Genomic DNA, 19,709 nt, shown 5'->3' on the forward strand with positions numbered 1-19,709 from the left:
CATCTCTGCTGGAGCCCCCATGAGCTCCAAGGAGCCCTGCCCCCATCTGCTGGATTCCTCCAGCCTTCCTCCTTCCTCCTCTGCCTGCCTGCCGGCCTCTGAGGCCCCACTGGGCCAGCTGGAAGCTCTATCCAACCACATCTGAAACGGCTCAGGATCTGGAGCTATGCCCGGCCGCCAGCCGTTTCCATAAATAACTTGCTGGGCCTGGCTCCTTGCCTTCCTGGTGATGTCATTGGCGTGGGCTTGGTGATGAAGTCATAGGCTTCCCTTCCCTGGGCCCTCCCTTTGGGTGGAGTGAGAGCACCACACACACACACACACACACACACACACACACACACACACACACACACACACACACATCCCGTGAGTCCCCTGCTACTTGCTGGGAACTTTCCTGTCTGTCTGCACCTCTTCCTGTTCCCACCCGGCCAGGTATTGGATACAGGCTCTCTACCATCTGGACCGACTAAACATGATGGTGCCAGACAGCTCATCTCCCCTCCCCATTGTGAGTTCCTGAACAGCCTCCCAACTTTCCCATCTTCCCTGGATATTGTTTCCAGGTGACAGCAGACTTCAGTTTCAAGGGTGGCAGAGAAGGGTTGGCATCTTGACGCAGCTCTAGGCAAGTCATCCCAGCTGTGGGACATCTGACAAAACTCCTTGCTCCTCTGTACTGAGTTTCCTCTTCTTTGAAGTGAAGGTAGGAGGGAACCCGGGGCTGGCTAAGTCTGCCTTGGGTTCATGCTGTAAAACACTGAGCTTGGAGCATCGACACACTGAGTGGGACCATCATGTGAACACATTTCCACAGAGCTCTAGTTTTGTATGTTCTCTACTCTGTGACTTCTCTGTGGTGCTCACATCTGGAGCGGGGGATCTGTCTGTTTCCCTCACATATTTCTTGCTATGTAGCCAAGGATGACCTTGATCTTCTGACCCTTCTGCCTCCACCTAACAAGCATCGGGATTGCAGGTATGCACTGATGCACCTAGCTTCCTCGTTCCCGTATGGCTGACAGTTTTTACTCACTTCTGGTACTACCTGCTTTGGCACCAGGCGCTGGAAGAACCAGGGAGTGGGGGGCACTGGTAGAGCAGCTTTGAGGAGCTCAAGCCCTACCTACCCTGCACCCTACGGACAGAAGAAAACATCTTCCTCCTCAGACAATCTCAAGGTAGCTTCTAAGATTACCCTTATTTTCTATATGAAGAAACCGAGGCAGGCCTGGGGAGATATCTCCACCAGTAAAGGCTTGCCATGGAAGCATGAGGACCTGAGTTCAGTGCCCAGAACCCACACATACACCAGGCCAGGGGCATGTGCTCATAATCCCAATCCTGGGGAGATGAAGTTAAGCAGGTCCCTCACTGGGGCTCATGGGCAGCCAGCCAAACTAACCAGTGAGCCCTGGGCCAGAGGGAGGCTGCCTCAAAACAAGAGTGGGATGAGCTAGCCCAGCCATTAAAGGCCAAGGCACTCTCTGTCTCTGTCTCTGTCTCTGTCTCTCTGTCTCTGTCTCTCTCTCTCTCTCTCTCTCTCTCTCACACACACACACACACACACACACACACACACACACACACACAAACACACAGAGGGAAACTGAGGCAGAGAGATTAAACATCTTACTACAGGGACAAACATCCATGGCATCCTCAGACACCATGGACCTGTACAGAACCCCTACCTGATTCCCAGATGTGTGGGTTGAGAGTGTTCACTGTATCAGAGATACAGGAGACTGTATCTCTGAACTCAGTAGTAGAGGTGAGACATGGTTTCTGTGTCCCACATGGTGGCCATGGAGCCTCAGGAACTGTGTCGGTGAGATGCATACCGGATTTTGATGATTTTGTATGGAAAAGAGAACACAAGAGAGCTCAGGAATAATTCCTTGGGATTTATTATGTGTCGAGCTGATAATGTTTTTCATGTGTTGAGCTAACTAAAAGTATGTCATTACCATCACCTGCTTCTTTTTGCTTTTTATGAGGTGGTTATCAGAGGTTTAAAACCGCATGCATGGATCCTGTTAGATTTCTCTCGGGTGGCTCTGTTCTGATGCCTGGCTGAGTACTGAAGAATGTTCACTGTCCTTCCCTTGCTGGGGGTTCTGACCCAGTTAGCATAATGCCTTTAAAGATGAGGGCTGCTGCCTTCTGCCAAAGTAGCCACTGTCCCTGCTCTGGGGTCTTGAAGGGACAGGTCAGTTAAGCAGGTATGACTGCTCAGCTTCGTCTTCATATGTGGTCCAGAACCCTGAATTTGGCCTCACACACTTGGGAGAGAATCTCAAAGTTGTCCAGGCACCCCAAAGATGCCAAGTCCTCAGTCGAGGCCACACCTGGCAGCCTGGCCTGCTGGGTTCCATGTTATTCATTTGTCCTAAAGCCTTGGTTCTAGTCTCCAGTCACATGAGCCTTACTCATTCTTCAAAACCAAAATCAGAAGTCACCTCACCCAGGAAGCCTTCCCAGACTCTTTTTGAATTTGTGTATTGTGTTGTGTCTATGCATGCATGTATTTGAGTGTGTGATCATCTATGTGTGTAAAGGCCAGAACAAGATTTGGATATCTTCTCCTTTCCCGCTCTCCATCTTATTGCTGGGAACAGTCTCTTGCTGAGCTGGAAGCTTGCCTTTTTGGCTAGGCTGGCTGGCCACAGAGCTCTCAGGATCTACCTGTCTGGACTTCAAACAACACTGGTGTTACAGGCATGTGCAGCCATGTTCAGCTTTTGAAAAAATAATATTGTATTATCTAATGTGTATGAGGGTTTGCACGCAAGTATGCCTGTGTACCACATGACTGTCTGGTGTCCACAGAGGTCAGAAGAGGGCATTGGATCCTTGGAAACTGGAGTTTACAGTTGTGAGCTGCCATGTGGGTGCTGGGACTGAAACTTGGGTCTTCTGGATGAGAATCCAATGCTTTTAACCACTGAGCCATCTCTCCAGCTCCTATGTCCAGCTTTGCATGTGGGTTTTTGGTGTTCAAACTCAGGTCCTCAGATCCCCAAGCCTGCAAAGCAGGTGCTTTTATCAATTATGCTGTCTCTCTAGCTCCCAAGACACCTTCAATGTACAACCAATCACGACACGCCGGACCATCAGAATTTGTCAAAATGTTACTAAACCATGGATGAGGGCCCTCCCTGAGAAAAATTAGTATGTGCATACATCTCCAGCATTCTCTGACAAGGTAGTTACTGGGATGATTCTTAATTCTGTGTGGGGAAACTGAGGCACAGAGAAATGAAGTATCTCACCGAGATGGAAGAATTTAAAAGTAGAGAAAGCAAGATTTGGTCTAGTCTCAGGCCAACTCTCTTCTGAAGACCCAAGGTCTCAGTTACAGTCGCAGTGTCCCTGGTAACCCCTCAGAGACAATAGTGTGAACCAGAGGCCCAGTTCATCCACTACTAAAATCCCCACGGCACCCAGCCAGGTCCTGCATACAGTGGGCGGCCAATAAATGAGGCCTGAATTAGATCAGGCCCGGGATGGCGACTCTTCAAAGCCCCCATCTCCACCGTGCTTTGCTGCTGCCTAGGTCTCACCCTGGCTCCACCTTCAGCTCTGTCAGCCCAGTGGCCTCTCCCCCTCTCCATCGCCTCTCCCCAGGGTCCTCTCTGCACCTGCTTAACACTCAGTGACTGTCATCTGACCTCTGCCAGCCGGGAATTAATTCCCCAGGTTACCACTGCATAAAAACCAAACTCTCTTTTTATGGTCTCTGCATACGATGCCCTTTCTTTTTATGCAGGTCCCACCGCACTGCCAAGGAATAAATAAATACAGTGCAACTTTTACCAGCTTTTATCTACTGTGGGCTGCAGACTCCCTGGGCCTGGAGTTACAAGGAAGCCCAGCAGTTGTGGCCAGGCACAAGGGAGGTGAGGACACCAGGAGGATTCTGGGTATCTGAGTCCTAAGCTTTGGGGCTCCCTAGATCCTCTGTATGGCCTCACCAGAGACTCTCAGATGGCTTTCTGGGGTGTGTCTGGGTGTTTGTGCATGTGTGTGCAGATGATTATTCATGATGTCAGAGGTCAGCCTCCACAGCCATTCCTCAGGATGCTATCCTGTCTTTTTTTTTTTTTGAGACCGGGACTTCAGTTGATTGGCTGGCTGGCTGGAGAGCCCCAGGACTCTGCCTGTCTCAGCCTCCCTAGACCAGGATTACGTCACTTGCCACCACATTCAGCTTTGTTTCACATGGCGTCTAGGGACTGAGCTCAATCCTCATGTTTCCATGGCAAGCCCTTTACCTCCTCGCCCTCTTTCTGCCTCACCCCCTGGTCTCTTGGCAGTTCCTGGTGTGACCCACTGAGCAGAAACGGAAAGGAATAGCCACTTGGTAAAACAGCAAGCCGAACCATGGCCTGGTAGAGGTGGAAATGGTGGGCACAGGGTCCTGATACATCCGTCAATCACTCTCCTCCCACCCCAGGCAGGAAAGGGCACCAAAGGACATTTCTGGGTCTTCCAGACAGTGACCGATAATCCCCAGGGTCACTGACATGGATGCTGATGTCTCTGGCCGCCTTGGGAAGTGAGACTCCTACTGGAGTTCAACAGTCCTTGCACAAACTCCCAGAAGCTCTGTGGTGGGGATGGAGGCACCGGGGCTGTGGAACAAGCCGCTGCTTGGTGGTCCTGTTGATTTCACTACCATCAACCTTTTGCAAAGTCCATCTCTGTTGACCGGTCTTTTTTAAAAAGCAACCCCTGGACTGGAGAGATGGCTCAGTTAATAACGTGTTTCCCACAAGACCATGAAAACCTGAGTTCAAGCCCCCAGCAATCATATTTTTTAAAAAAAGCCAGGCATGGTGGCCTGTGTGCATGGTTCCACGACAGGGGAGGGCGACGGGAAAATCCCGGGGACACACTGGCCAGCCAACCTAGCCTGTCAGCTCCAGGTCTCAGTGAGAGAACCTTTCTTAAAAACCAAAGTGGCCAGCACTCTAAGCAGATCTCTCTGAGTTCAAAGCCAGCCTGGTCTCTCTAGTTTCACTGGGCATCCTGTTGTCAACTTGCCAGTCCCCGTCCTGGCCATGGATTGGCCTTCCGGAAGGGACTGTGGGCTCTGAGGATACTCTGCCCACAGAAAGGCATTCTGTCATCCACCCTCCCACTGTGACCTTGGACTACGGGGGAGGTAGTTGTCCCTTCTGGGTAGTAGAATGGAGCTGCCTTCCCCTTCTGTCCTAGAAACCCCACCTAGGCTCCCTCAGCCTCTCCCTAAATCCAGCTCCCAGGGCCCCTGTGGGCTCAGCTCCCCTGTGCAGCTGCCAGCTAGTTCATTCACTCCCCAACCCTCTGTGTGTGTGTGCGTGTGTGTGCGTGTGTGTGTGTGTGTGTGTGTGTGTGTGTGTGTGTGTGTGTGTGTACGGGAACAGCAGAGTAGCCTTCAGGGCCAGTTTCCACACCCACCTTTGCAGCTGTCACACACGGTGCCACTGTGACCCTACCGCCACAGGGGAACTAACACACAGCCAGGACGAGTCTATATCTGGGGCTTCCCAAATGCTACACCCCCATCTTGTTGCTCCCCAACCTCCACAAGAAGTTCCCGGAGCTGAGAGAGCAGCTATTTTAGAGATAATTGCTTAATTAGGGGAAAATTACTTAAATTTCAGCAGCAGCATCGGCAGAAGCAGCAACAGTTATGGTCGTAAAATCCTCTAGTCTGAGTTCCTTCAGAGAACAGAGCTTTGCCCACACCACACCCATGGCTGCTTCTCCTAGGGGACAGAGGAGAGAGCTGGAGTGTGTCAGGGACCTTCCACCCATGCACATGCACACACACACACACACACACACACACACACACACACACACACACACGTACGTACGTCATCCTAACCACGAGCCTAGCCGGGCTCTGCCAGAAGCTGGTAAATTCTGTTTTTATTAAAGGCAGGAGATAACCCAAGTTATGACTGAGTAGTCTCCTCTAAACACATACTTGCCCAAACCCTAATGCTCTGTGTGGTAGTTAGAGATGGAGCCATTAGAAGGTGATTAGGATTTAATGGTGTCACAAGGGTGGGGCCCTCAGGGTAGGATTAGTGTCCTTATAAGAAAAGGGCCGGGCTGGCTAGAGGCCTCAGCAGGTAAAGGCACTTGCCATCAAGCCTGATAACTCGAGTTCCATCCCCAGGTTCCATATGGTAGAAAGAGAGAACTGACTCCCTCAAGTTGTCCTCTGACCTCTGACCTCCATGTGCATCCTGGGGCATGCATGCACGTAAGCACAAGACAAACAATTGTAATAACCACTTTGGAGAGAAGAGCTGCACTTGGCCCACTCCCCCTCACTTCCCCCACCCCATAGCTGCACTGCACTATCAGACTTCAGCTTCCAGAATACTGAGCTTTGAATGTCAGTCGCTAAAACCCGAGACCCAAGCCTCTGGTATTTTATTAAACAGTCCAGGCTCAGACAACACTGTGAAAACTAATGGTAAAATCCTGGCACACCAGGCTGCCTGGTACCTGCTGCATCCACTCTGCTGAGCACCAAGCTGAGAGCAGCCACGAGCAGTACTTCCACAAGAGGACACGGCTGTGTTCCAAGAAACTGTGATAAAAACAAGAGTGTGGGGGTAGGGCCACGCTGGCCCCTGAACCAGAGTTTGCTGGCATAGAGGCTGACTTGGGGGACACAGCTGCTGTGTCAGCTCAGGGGTCCTCGGTGCCGTGGGTAAGGGCCTGTGGGGGCAGTCCAGCCCCCCACAAACCAGGTGGCTCCCAGCAGGGACTGTGCTTGAAGGCTGTTGTAGATGTAGCTTCAAGGCTGTTGTAGATGTGAATACAAGCTTTGGGGACACACAGTTCTTGCGATGTGATCTGGTGCCAGATATTGAACTGAGTGTTTCCATTCTCCTGTCTCCAAATTGATAATAATCGTCACTCCTTCCTGCCAGGGTCACGGAGGTAATGAATTCAGATGGCTCGGGAACTCGGAGTTGGAAGGCACCGTGTGCTTGTTGGCACAGGCTTGCAGGAGCAAGACTCGGGGGAATGAGCTGGGGAGGGGTCTCAGTGTTTGGACCTCCAAGAGTGCTTTTTGTAAGAAAGCTTAGGGGGTGTCCAACCCCTCGTCTGGGGCCGTGTGTACCCCAGAATAGCTGTGAACTTAGTTAACACAATGTCAGGTTGATTATTTAGCAATTCTTTTTATAATTTTATTGTGTGGTTTATAAATATATTATTATTAATGATTATTGTGTGTATGTCTGATGTGAGTATATAAGTACAGATATGTGTGTGTCACTGCATACTTATGGAAATCAGAGGACAAGTCCTCATCTGGTTCTCTCCTTCCATCTTGCTGTCTGTTATTCTGCTTCTCCAGCTAGCCTAGACTCCTGCGGGATTCTCCTGTGTTCACCCCACTCTCACCACAGGAGTGCTGGGGTTACAGATGCATACCACCGCATCCAGCTTTTTAAGTGGGTCATGGGGACTGAACTCAGGTCATCGGGCCTGCACAGTAAGCATTTTTACTTATGAAACCATCTGGCTAGCCCGACTGCACGGACTTTGAGTATGAACTTTTTTGATGATGGTATGGCCCAGGAAAATCAAAAGGTTGAAGCTGGGCGGCGGCGGCGGCGGCGGCGGCGGCGGCGGCGGCGGCGGCGGCGGCGGCGGCGGCGGCGGCGGCGGCGGCGGCGGCGGCGGCGGCGGCGCACACCTTTAATCCCAGCACTCAGGAGGCAGAGCCAGGCAGATCTCTGTGAGTTTGAGGCCAGCCTGGGCTAGAGAGTGAGTTCCAGGATAGGCTCCAAAGCTAACCAGAGAAACCCTGTCTCGAAAAACCAAAAAAAAAAAAAAAAAAAAAGGTTGGACAGCCCTGTAAGAGATCTATCTCATCTTTGCCCTAAGCCTGCTACCATCCCTCCTCCCTTCTGACTGTGCTCTTGAGTACCCACTGGGCTCCTGCCAGTGTTCACAGAAAACATACTGGGAAGGCACAGGTGATCTCTGAGCAATACCCATGAATGCCCAGCTGGAGCTTGCTGGACCATCAGTGGAGAGCGCCAGATCCCAGAGTTAGACATTGTCTCAAAAAATAAAGTGGAGAGTGATTGAGGCAGAAACCTGACATGTATGTATCTCTGGCCTCCACGCCCATGCACACACATGCGTGTGCGCGCACGCGCACGCACACACACACACGAGAGAGAGAGAGAGAGAGAGAGAGAGAGAGAGAGAGGGAGGGAGGGAGGGAGGGAGAGAGAGAGAGAGAGAGAGAGAGAGAGAGAGAGAGAGAGAGAGAGAGAGAGAGAGTCATTCGGAAGCAAGAACTACTCAAGACCCAGGGGAGCTACATGCCAGGGCTCAGAACACTCAGGAAATAGGTATCTTGGCATGGACCCAAGAGAAGCGGCTGCACTGCACTCCTGGGGGAGTAGTTTAAGCCAGGAGCCATTCCACTTATACTCAGGTGAGAACTTAGGGTGGGCATGGGTGGGGACCAGAGTAGCAATCCCTGCTTATGTCCATGTGTTAGTGAGTGGCCAAAGACCCAGACCCAGGGTCTAGCCAGGAAACCAATCCGACATGAATCAAGTGGTGTGTGCCTAAGACATGACTAAGCCACGCGAGGTTTAGATATGGTTGCCCCTAAGCCCCAGTCAAATATTTTGAGTGGTTTAAATACTGTCTAGCTCAGTGGTTCTCAACCTTCCTAATGCTATGACTCTTAAATACAGTTTTTCATGTCAGTGACCCCAAATATAAAATTACTTCATTGCTACTTCATAACTATAAATTTGCCACTGTTATGAATCATAGTGTAAATGTCTGATATGCAGGATATCTGATGTACAACCCCCACAGGGGTCACAACCCACGGGTCGAGAACCACTCGTCTAGGGGTCGTGACCCACAGGTTGAGAAGCACTAGTCTAGCTGTGGCCAGCAGAAAAATCAAGACTTTGCCTTGGGAACAGAAGCCACATGGGAGGTTATCCACGCACTGGGGAACTTGTGGGTGAATCTTGGCTGCATGCTCCCTGACTGTCTCTCATGCCCATCTTATCTGTTCCTGGGTACCTGCCTAAAGCAGTTGGACTGCCTGCTGCCATGTCCCTCGAGATTCTCACCCTTCCCAGAGCCATCCTCCTGCAGACAACAGGTGGGCCAGAACCCAGGCCTTTGGGGTCAGTCTACACAGGGCCTGGGCCCCTGGGGCTCTGGTTCTGAGTAAGGCTGAACAGAAAGAAAATCAGAGGCCAGCAACAAGGTGTTTCAACCTTCTGATCATGAGGTTCAAGCTGTCCAACCCCACCCCCACTATTCCTAGGCCTGGCCTGGCTGCATATACAGCCCTTTCATCCTGTGTGTGTGAGAGAGAGGCGGGGGAGGGAGAGGGAAAGGGATGGACAGACAGACATAGATAAAGAATTATGCACATACATACCCGTGAGTGTGTGTGTGTGTGTGTGTGTGTGTGTGTGTGTGTGCACATGACAGGTGTGTCTGTGGGTCTTGAGGCCAGAGGACAACCCCGAGTGTTTCACAGAATTTCATTTCACAGAATCATCTGTCTCTTTTTGGACACAGCATCTTTCACTGGCCTGGAACTCTCCAAGGAGGCTAGGCTGTCTGGACAGTGAGCTCCAGGGGTTCCTCTGTCTATGTCTCCTCACTTCTGGGGTTACAAGCACAGGACAGCAGGGCCAGATTTTCATTCTTGTTTTACATGGGTTCTGGGGTGACATCTCCCTGTGCAAGGCAGGCACTTTGAACCATCTCTCCAGCTCCACTGTGTGCTTCTGACCTTTGTCCCCAGGCCCAGATGAAGCTGCAACAGTCTCCAGTCCTGGGACCCCCTTGTCTACAGCAGTGTGACCTTAAAGATCCCTGGCGTGGCTGCTTACCTGTGCAGCTGGTGGGGCCCCGCGCTCTGCCCTCAGTGCCCTCAGCTCCAAGACCTGCCTCCTGCTGCATCCCCCGGGGACTCAAGCTCTGCCTAGGACCGGTTTCCATTTCCCTGCTTGTCCTTCCTGGCTGCTTCCATCACCAGCTGCTTCGGCTCTTCTGAAATCATGTCACATTTCTGCCACCCACCTGCCACATCTGGGCCCTACCGCCACCCCCCTCGCTGCCACTATGTCACCAGCCTGCCGGTAGCAGGCGTTCTCTCAAGCCTGGCCTCTCCTATCACCCCGCCACCATCTCTCTCCTGCTGGTCTCTGCATTCTGTCACCCCCTCCCTCCGCCCCCATCTTGAACTCAGTAGATCCTGGACTCACAGTGACACCTGGAAACCGGTTAGTTAGAAGTGCAACCTCTCCGCCATAGCCCTAGACTCGAGTCAGACACTCTCAGGGTGGAGGCCAGCGATCTGTTTATACAAACCCTCCAGATGATGTTGATGCTGTCAAAGCTGAGAAGCACTGCCTAGCATGTCCTCTCAGGCCCTTCAAGAAGATTCTTTCCAAAGTCCAGGCCAACTCCTTAAATTCTCCTACCCAGCACCCAAGGGTCCTCTTCTCCTCTTCTCCTCTCCTCCTCTCCTCTATTCCTCTTCCCCTCCCCTCTCCTTCCCCTTCCCTCACCCCCTTCCCTCCTCTTCTCTTCTGTCCTCCTTCTTCCCTCCCTCTCTCTCTCTCCTGCTCCCCCTACCTCTCCCCCATCACCTCCTCTCCCATCTTTCTTCAGAATGAACTTCTTAAATACAGGATTCAAGTTCCTTTGTAACTGGTCAAGACATCCTTTTCAGCCTCCTGCCCTCTCCTAGTGGACCAGCCCTTTGCATCAAGCCATTTCTCCCTTTCTCTCCTAGGAAAGTCCTACCCAAACACTAGGTCCTGCTTCTCAGTGCTCTGAGGCCTTGGGCTTCCCTTCCTCCCAGACACACTTAGCACAGCATAACTACTCGAGGACACATTTTTCTTACCATTCACAATGAAGTTCAGAATCTGGGGTGGTGTTTGTGGTTTAATTTAACAGTATTGCCCCAGGGCTGGCCACTGGGCTGAGATCAGTTTTCGATACATGCTTACTGATGACAGGGATGACTATGATCCCCCTGTCTGTCTCCAAGCATCTTATTCCACTTCCTACAGTTCTACCAAGCCTACCTACTCTACCATCTTCATACAGTACCTCCACTCCTAGGGCCTCCTGGGATGTCTATTAATTTTCCTATATCCTAAGTCATTTCCATTCTGCTGGCAGGTCACATGTCGGAAGAGAGAGGGAGAAGCCTTTCCTGAGGCACCACTGAGCTGCAGAGGGTCCATTCCCCATTCTAGGATTGTTGGTGGGAAGCATCCTCAAACTCCCCTTTAGGTCCCTTCAAATGGCCCTTGGTAATGGAGGAAGGCATTTTGCAGGGTACTTCTGACCTCTGGCCACTCTCCTTGCAACTTCATTTACAGGTGCAGAAAACATCTGGGTGGTGTTTCTTTATCCACATTTTTAGCCTATTCCCTCCCGGACTAGATCCACCTTCCTTCTCAGGTCTGGATTTTAGAATGGGCTTGCATTTCCTGTACACACAGCAATGGCTGGGCGACCTAAAAGTGGGACAGGCAGCCGAGAAACAGAGAAACAAGGCTCTTGCCTCACCCTACAGGTACACACTGAGTCTGGGGATTGACATCGAGGGGGCATCTTAGGCCTGCCGATTTTGAGGATGGATTGAGCCAAGAGGCACATGGGAAGTGCCTTACAGGATGCTCATGCCCAGGTGAAGAGACCCATCTCTCGTGTAGGGTGGGATGTTACCAGGGTCCCTACATCCCTTCGTGCTGCCCTTGAGAACCTGACCCAGGCCCACAGAGCCTCTACAGCCCCAGCCAATAGAGTCCTTCAAAGTCCAGCTTCAAATATGGAGGGTGGTAAAGGGAACACATAGATTGTCCCTTGCACCCTTCCACCTCTGGCCAAAAAGATGAGCTCAGTTTGGCCCATTTTCCCCTTCATTCACATTCCTAAACAGCTCAAGGAGAGCACACCCCCTCCCCCTCCCCACAGCCATCTGCCCAAGCTTCTTCACAATGTCCTGGGGTCCTGTCCCATTTGCCTTCTTGGAAACACCCTATTACCCTTCAGCAATGATGTGATACAGATGGGCTCCATCTAACCCCAGGTCGCCTAGCAACCCTGACAGGCAGCCAGCGTGGCCAGTCACCTGTGGCTGCTGATATCCACCTGCCTCCAGAAGCTAGAGGGAGCCGCAAATCAAGGACTCCCCCACCCCCCTCCACTCTCCCTGCCACCAACACCTGACCTTCTTCAAGCCCCCAAAGAGGCAGCCCGATGACCACCACTTCTCACCTCACCCTTTGCCCCCCACCTGAGGCCCATTCTGCAGCTTAATCTGTGACATTTAACATAAATAGTTTTCTATTCCCAGCTGACCTTTAATGGCTTTTTATCATCAACTGCGGTTCCTGGCAGCCGTACAAAAGCTGCTATCTGTTGCCTCCGTCCCTCCCGACAGAATACCCAAGGAGCCCCTAGCTTTCTCCATGTGAAGCCAGGGGGCCCCTGGAGATGTCTGCTGAGCCTGGAGCTTGCCACTCTCCACCAGGAAATATCGGTCCATGTTTCAATTAGAATTAGTGGGGAAGCCAGTTATTAAGTGGTTAGTTATTAGGGTAATAGAGACACTCCACAATAACAGGGGCAGCTGCTCGCCTTCCTCCAATGGCCACTTCCAGCCCTGAATCCTCCCTGATGCTCTTCTGCAAATGTGCAGGATGGAAACGGGAGGGAACAGGTCAGAAGGAGGTGGGTTTTAAAGCCCCCTACTCCCTACTGCACTCCTCCCGGATAAATACCATCCCCAAGACGGGAGGTGCCGCGGGCACTATGGCCAGCCCAAATGCATCTGCACACTCCCGGAAGCAGAAGTCACTGTCCAGGCTGGTGGTCATGTCCCCTAAACCCCTCTGAGCTTCTCTCCTCACAAATGGACTCTGTGGCTACTGGAGGCCTCCCTCAGAGGTCTGGGCTATTCGTTTCTTTTTGCCATTCTGGAGTGGAGCTGTGAATCTTGTGTATGTTCAGCATTGACTATACTACTAAGTTACAGCCAGCCCTGAGGTCTGGGTTTTGGCAAAGGCTGTATGGACTCTGAGGGTGCAGAGAAGTGACCAAAGACTCCCAAACTTGAAGAGAGGGGAGCTGGGCTCTGGTCCCCTTCAGCCAGATGACTCCAGGTAAGTCACGTGACCTCTGGGGAGTATTTCAGCCTCTCCTTGGATACATAGGTTTGGTCTCATTCCCAACCACTGTTCTACCCCAGGGCACCCAAAGTGCATGCCTTTCATTGTAGGAGCAAGTCAGAGAGATGCTCTAAACCATGGTGGCAAAGTCAGACAGGGCCTGTCAGTGTCTGCAGTGGGGTCCTGGCACTCTGGTCCTGCTTCGTGATGTCCCAATCTTCTGTTCCTTGGAGATGCTCTCAGAATCCCCTCCAGCCACACTTTCCTTCTCCTTCCCTGACTGACTAGGAGCAACTCTGCAGACAGCTGTCTGGGCTTATCCTGTGGGTCCCAACCTTGTGTACCACATGACCCCAGACATCACTGAACCCTCGGGCCTTGGCTTTCCTACACGATTATAACAACATGGGGGTTAGTAGCCAATACAAGGGAAGCACCTGCCCAGGGCTGCAAGAGGAGAGCTTGGTTCAGGCTGTGGTCATTAACGAATGCTGCTGTTGGTCATTTAAAAGCCATCAGGGTATGAAAGAGAAAATGGTAGCCCAAGGTGGCTTCCTTCTCTGAGCACCGCGCTGGGTATTTGAGAAGGGAAAGGAAAAGAGACAGGGATACTGAGGATGCAGGGATGAGTAGGGGCAGAGAGGAACAGCTGGGGGTGGGGGTGGGGGGAGGGGGAGGAAGAGGAGGAGCTCAATAAAAGAGGAAAAGAAGCAGGGAATGAAGAAGAGGAGAAGGAGGAAGAGGGAGAGGAGGGGGGAGAAGGAGAAGAGGAGGCGGAAAAGAGGAAGGAAGAAGAGGGAGTACCCTGGATCTAGAGGCGCACTGGGTGGGAGGTGGGGAGGCCAGCACCAGGAGAAGGGCTTAATTTGTTTTCTTCTGCTCAGCTATGCCAACAAAAAAGCCAATGAACCCGAGAAGCCCAGACAAAGTAGCTGAGACACGATGCTGACATGCAGCTTGGACCAGGGAAAATTATCTTCCTAACTTCTACCTTAGTACCATAATCGCACTCCGGTTCTTGTGGGGAGGGACTGAAGGAGAGTCCCTGGGTTTGATTCCTTTAATCTTTAACACCGCCTGTCACAGAGGAGGGTGTAATTAGGACACACTGTACCTTCCCAGCAGCCCAAGCTGCCTGGCAAGATGCAAGCCGCTGCTCCTAGAGCCGCAGCAGTGGACTGGCCGCACTCTTAATTGGCTGATAAGCCTTTCTAGGAATCTGTCCAGTTTCTCCAGGGATGGAGCTATGGCTGGACAATACCGCTGGGATTACCCTTCTCAGAAAGCACCAAGACATAGCCTCAGGGTACCTGTAAAGGACCAGGCTGGTATTGTGATACTGTTTTAGGGGTACAAGGGTGGTGAGTGAACCCTAGCCTCCTAGGCAGTGGTCTAAAAATGTCCACACATGTTCCTCAGAGCCACTCCATGTAACTAGATCAACCCTAGTTGCTCACACATCTGAATCTCCGTTCTAGGTCCACTGTCTTGTTGTACTCAACTCCGGGAGAGCACGCTGCCACCCCAAGAGCACCAGAGGAGACACACTTGCCAGGGTAGGAGAAGACTCTTGTTTTCCACACCGGATAACCAGAAAGGGTTGAGGGAGTTTCTGAGGAAATGTAAAAGCAGAAATGACCTGGGGGGGTGTGATTAATGATCCCACAGTACATCTTTACAGAAGGGACTCATGGAAACTGGATCACCTGCTTAGACCCTAGATGATGCTTACTGCTGATCCCACAATGCAGGTGTGTTCGCTGCTACCCAAAAGGGAGCCACTCCTCCCGCTCCATGGGACCTAACCTCTCCTTCCATGTACAGACATCGTCCCTCTAACAAGTACTGACCTGAAAGTCTGCAGATGCGGGCAGTGATGTTCCTCTCCCCTAGACCATCCTGCTCAACATGCCCTTCTGCATTAAAAGCCAACAGAGAGGCCTGTGTCCATCCATCTATCACACAGTTCAAACGTCAGACCTCATCTCTGAAATGTGGGGCCAGCCAGAGCAGTAGGAGGACCGATTCGGAGTAGGGACCCTGGCCCATGCCAGGATTCCAACAGCACCGTGCCAGGCGTGGGAGTCGTGAGCAAGACCAGGCCACCCTCTTAAGGGGCTGCAGGATTCTGGAGGTCTGCATAGCATTGTGACAATCAGTCGAGTTCCACATAATCAGACCAGCCACCGAAGAAGTCCCAGCTTCATCACGGCACTGTGTGACCTCTGGCTTGTGCGCACGCCACTCCCCACCTCGCTCAGCTCCATTTTCTTAAATGCAGAGCGATGGCTAAAGGAATATTTGAATTCTACTTGGGATTGTTGTGGGCACCAGAGGTGACAGTGAGTGTCAGAGCTTGGCACAGGTGGACAGTGAGTGTCAGAGCTTGGCACAGCGGGCTAGGGTTCCTTCGGTGCCTCCTCGTCAAAGCCTTTGACTCTAGGCTGGATAAGTCCAGCAATTTTTAGGGCCTACATTGTTCCATAGAATGACAACTTCCAGGTCTCCCTGGCCACAATCCTCCAGGATTCCCATTCTAGCTATCCCAGTGGCCTCCGAGAAGGAGGTTGTTGCTGCAGCCTGAATGTGTGCCCACACCCAGGGCATGAGTTAGAGACTTTCTTTCTTTTGTGGCGCTAGAGATTGAACCCAGGGCCTTGTGCACACTAGGCGATCACTCTACCACGTAGTTACATCCCCTGCCCTCTTTCTACTTTTTATTTTGAGACAAGGTCTAGGTAGATTATCCAGGTAAGGGTTGAACCCACTTTGTAGCCTAAGCAGGCCTTGAACTTTTGATCTTTCTGCCTGAGATGCCTGAGTAGTCGGGGTTACAGGCCTGTGGCCACCAAGTCCAGCATGAGCTGGAAACAGTGGTGGGACATGGGACCCAATAAGAGGGGATTTAGTTGTGAGGTGTGTCATAAAAGTGAATCCAGTGTGAGAGATGTCAGTAATCCTAGAGTTTGTGAGGATAAGGCAGGGGGACCAAGAGTTCAACGTCATCTTCAGCGACGCAGGGTAGTCCAGGCCAGCTTGTAGTATGTACGCCTGTTCTCCTTTGCTTTCTATTGTTGTGATAAACACCGCGACCCAAAGCAGACTGGGGAGGAAAGGTCTATTTGGCTCACGTGTTCCAATCAATGTGTGGTTTAGTTTTTGCCAACTTGACACAAACAGATGTGTGTGGGAAGAACTGCCACCATCAGATTGTCCTGTGGCCACATGCACTCTCTTGGTTAATGATGGATGTGTGATGGCCCGGCCCCTGTGAGCAGTGCCACCCCTGGGCAGGTGGTTCTGGGTTGTCTAAGAAAGCAGGCTGAGCAAGCCAGTAGGCAGTGTTCCTCTATGGTTTCTGCTGGGCTCCAGCTTGGGTTCCTTCCCTGACTTCCCTCGGCGATGACTTCCCTGTGTGTTATTTCTTTTGCTGTTGCTGTGATAAGAGTCCCTGACCAAAAATGAACACGGAAGGAAGTTTATTTTGGCATACAATTCCAGAGGGGCAAGAAAGAGTTCATCATAGCAGGGAGGTGTGGTTTATCAGCCAGAGCAGGAAGCTGAGAGCGCATATCCTCAACTATAAGTATTCGCTTGCACACACACACACACACACACACACACACACACACACACACAGAGAGAGAGAGAGAGAGAGAGAGAGAGAGAGAGAGAGAGAGAGAGAGAGAGAGAGAAGGGAGAAGGAGGAACTGGAAGTAGGGCAAGGCTATAAAGCTCTTAAAGCCTGCCCCCAGTGACCTCCCACAAGGTCACAAACATCATTACTAACTGGGAACCAAGAAATCAAATACCCGAGTCTATGGGGGACATTTTTTTTAATGTCACCACAGAGATGCTGCCTCAAAATACAACAAAACAAAAAAGGGATTTGGCCTTCCTTCATGCCCTCTCCTCCCTTCCCCTCTCCCTTGCCATCGCCCTCTCAAATCCTGTCTTCCTCCCTGAGCTGAGACAGCCCTGAGGCCTTGACAGACTCCTTCCTCTCTTGCTCTTGAACGTCCCAATAAATTTCTGAGCTTTATAAATGGCCAATCTCAGGTGTTCTGTTGTAGCAAGCAAAACAGACCATGACCCTTGTATTTTGCTCTGGCCTACCCTAAGTTATGACTAGAGTAAATAATGCCCCCACCTCAAGTATTCTCTCAGGATGGCCTCTTCGGGTCACTGCCCCTTCAGCAGACCTGCAGAGTCACCATTACCTGGAAGCTTATGTGAGACTCGGAATTCCTTGGGATCCCTGGTCCAGCTCACCGAAGCAGGCCTGCATTTGGGACAGGTATCCAGGATTGCTGTAGGCACTCCAAGAAGGCCACACAGGTCCTTGTCATAACTGTGTCATGACATATAATTCCAGAGATGTAAATTATAATTAATTACCACCATAGAACCAATATAGCCAATAATGTCACTTTCTGAAAAAAGAAAACAGAGTCAATCTACTGTCATTCCCGTGGCCTGTTGACCTCACACTTGATTCTCAGGTCCTTCTTTCTTTTTCCCCAGGGGGTGGAGTTCGAGACAGGGTTTCTCTGTGTAACAGCTCTGGCTGTCCTGGAACTTGCTTTGTAGACCAGGTTGGTCTTGAACTCACAGAGATCCACCTGACTCTGCCTCCCAAGTGCTGGGATTAAAGGCATGCACCACCATCACCACCTGGCTTCCATGTCCTTTCTTAAGAGAGAATTATGATGGTGTATAAGTCCCTGTTCTGTTGCTGTGAAGAGACACCAGGACCATGGCAACTTTTATAAAAGGAAACATTAAATTGGGTGATCGCTCATAGTTTTAGAGGATTAGTTCATTATCGTCATGGTAGGAAGCATGGTTGGGACCATGGCAGTCCTAGAGAAGTAGCTGAGAGCTACATCCTGATCTGCTGGCCGAGAGAGAAGGAGGGGAGGAGACAGAGGCAGAGACAGACAGAGGAGAAAGAGACACACAGACAGACAGACAGACAGACACAGACACACACACAGACACACACACAGACACACACACACACACACACACACACACACACACACACACACACACACACACACAGGGAGACACAGGGAGAGGATAGACAGAATTGGGCCTAGCATTGGCATTTGAAACCTCAAAGCCCACCCCCAGTGACATACTTCCTCCAACCAGGCCACACCTCCCAATCCTTCTCAAACAGTGCCACTCTATGATGACTAAGCACTCAAATACATGAGCCTATGGGGCCATTCCTATTTAAACCACCACACAAAGGGACACCTATGCCCAGGTGACCCAACCAGTTTACGTCTTCTGAAGAAGGTCACCCATCAGGCCCACCCTCCCCGTAGGAGGAGTCAGTCAGTCAACTGATGTAGGAAGCATACTCCTCGCCGTCTTCGCAGCCACATTGTGGCTGGGTGGTTCCTTTCTAGAAATTTCTTCCTCTGTTGGTCTGAAAGATGACTGCCTGAAACCTCGAACCAAAGGCTCTTCTTCAATTTCTGACCCCACACGGAACAGCCTAGATCTTTAAAAGAAAGTACAGCATTTGTTTTTGTATATGTGTGTGTGGGGGGGATGTTCTGCTACAACACACATGTGGAGATCAAAGGACAACTCAATGGAGTCAGTTCTCTTTCTACCGTGTGGGACCTGGAGATCAAACTTAGGTCACTGGGCTTGGTGACAAGAATTCTTACTAAGCCACCCTGAAATCTTCATTAAGATAACATCTTATCATTTTCCTTTTGCTGTGGTAACAAATTGCCTCAAACTGGAGAACTTGTTCTGGCACTTAAAACTCTGACAGCCCTTTAGGGACCATCATTAAAACCACCACACTGCCCGTTCACACAGACCCTCTCCAACCATCTCCTTTTCCCTGGGCAAAACCAAATCCCGAGATCCTTGAGCAGGCATGTTCACTGGGGATGAGCAGTGTGCCCGTCTTTTGACAGGGGAGCTGAAAGATGTTGGGCAGCCCATGGTGAACAGCGAGCACCATTTGGATAGGCAAGGAGGCTCTCTACAGCAGAGATGGGAGCAGAGTGAAGGAAGAGCGGTCCTGAGACACGAGATTCAAGGCAGCGCTCACCTGCAGGCTCATCCGGGGCGTGGTAAACTCCAGAACATGACTACCACTTAAGTTTGTAGTCCGAGTTCCACTCTCTGAGAAGTGTGCTTGAAAGGAGTAAAGAGCCATCCCACACCTCTGCTCTCCACAGCTTCCCCACCAGGTCACGAGGGTCACAGTCCCCTCCCCAAAGCATGGCAGGGGGCGTGGAGAGCCCATCCTGCTGGTGGTGGTCCAGGCTCTGCAGTTATGTGGGGGCTTCTAAGCATGGCATATGAGTCTATGATACTTGTTCTGTGGGTCCAGGTTTCAGTCCCTCTGGAGGCTGAGGTGAAACCTTGCCCTCTAGGAAGCTTCCATGAGGAGTCTCCTGCTGTCGCCAGACCTGGACAAAAGTTCCAGGCAGGTGTCCTAGCCTCCCTCCTCCCTGTCTCCCTCCT

The sequence above is a fragment of the Peromyscus californicus genome, unplaced genomic scaffold (assembly GCF_007827085.1).
Source record: "Peromyscus californicus insignis strain IS unplaced genomic scaffold, ASM782708v3 Scaffold_3__1_contigs__length_106647218, whole genome shotgun sequence".
Classification (NCBI taxonomy): domain Eukaryota; kingdom Metazoa; phylum Chordata; class Mammalia; order Rodentia; family Cricetidae; genus Peromyscus; species Peromyscus californicus.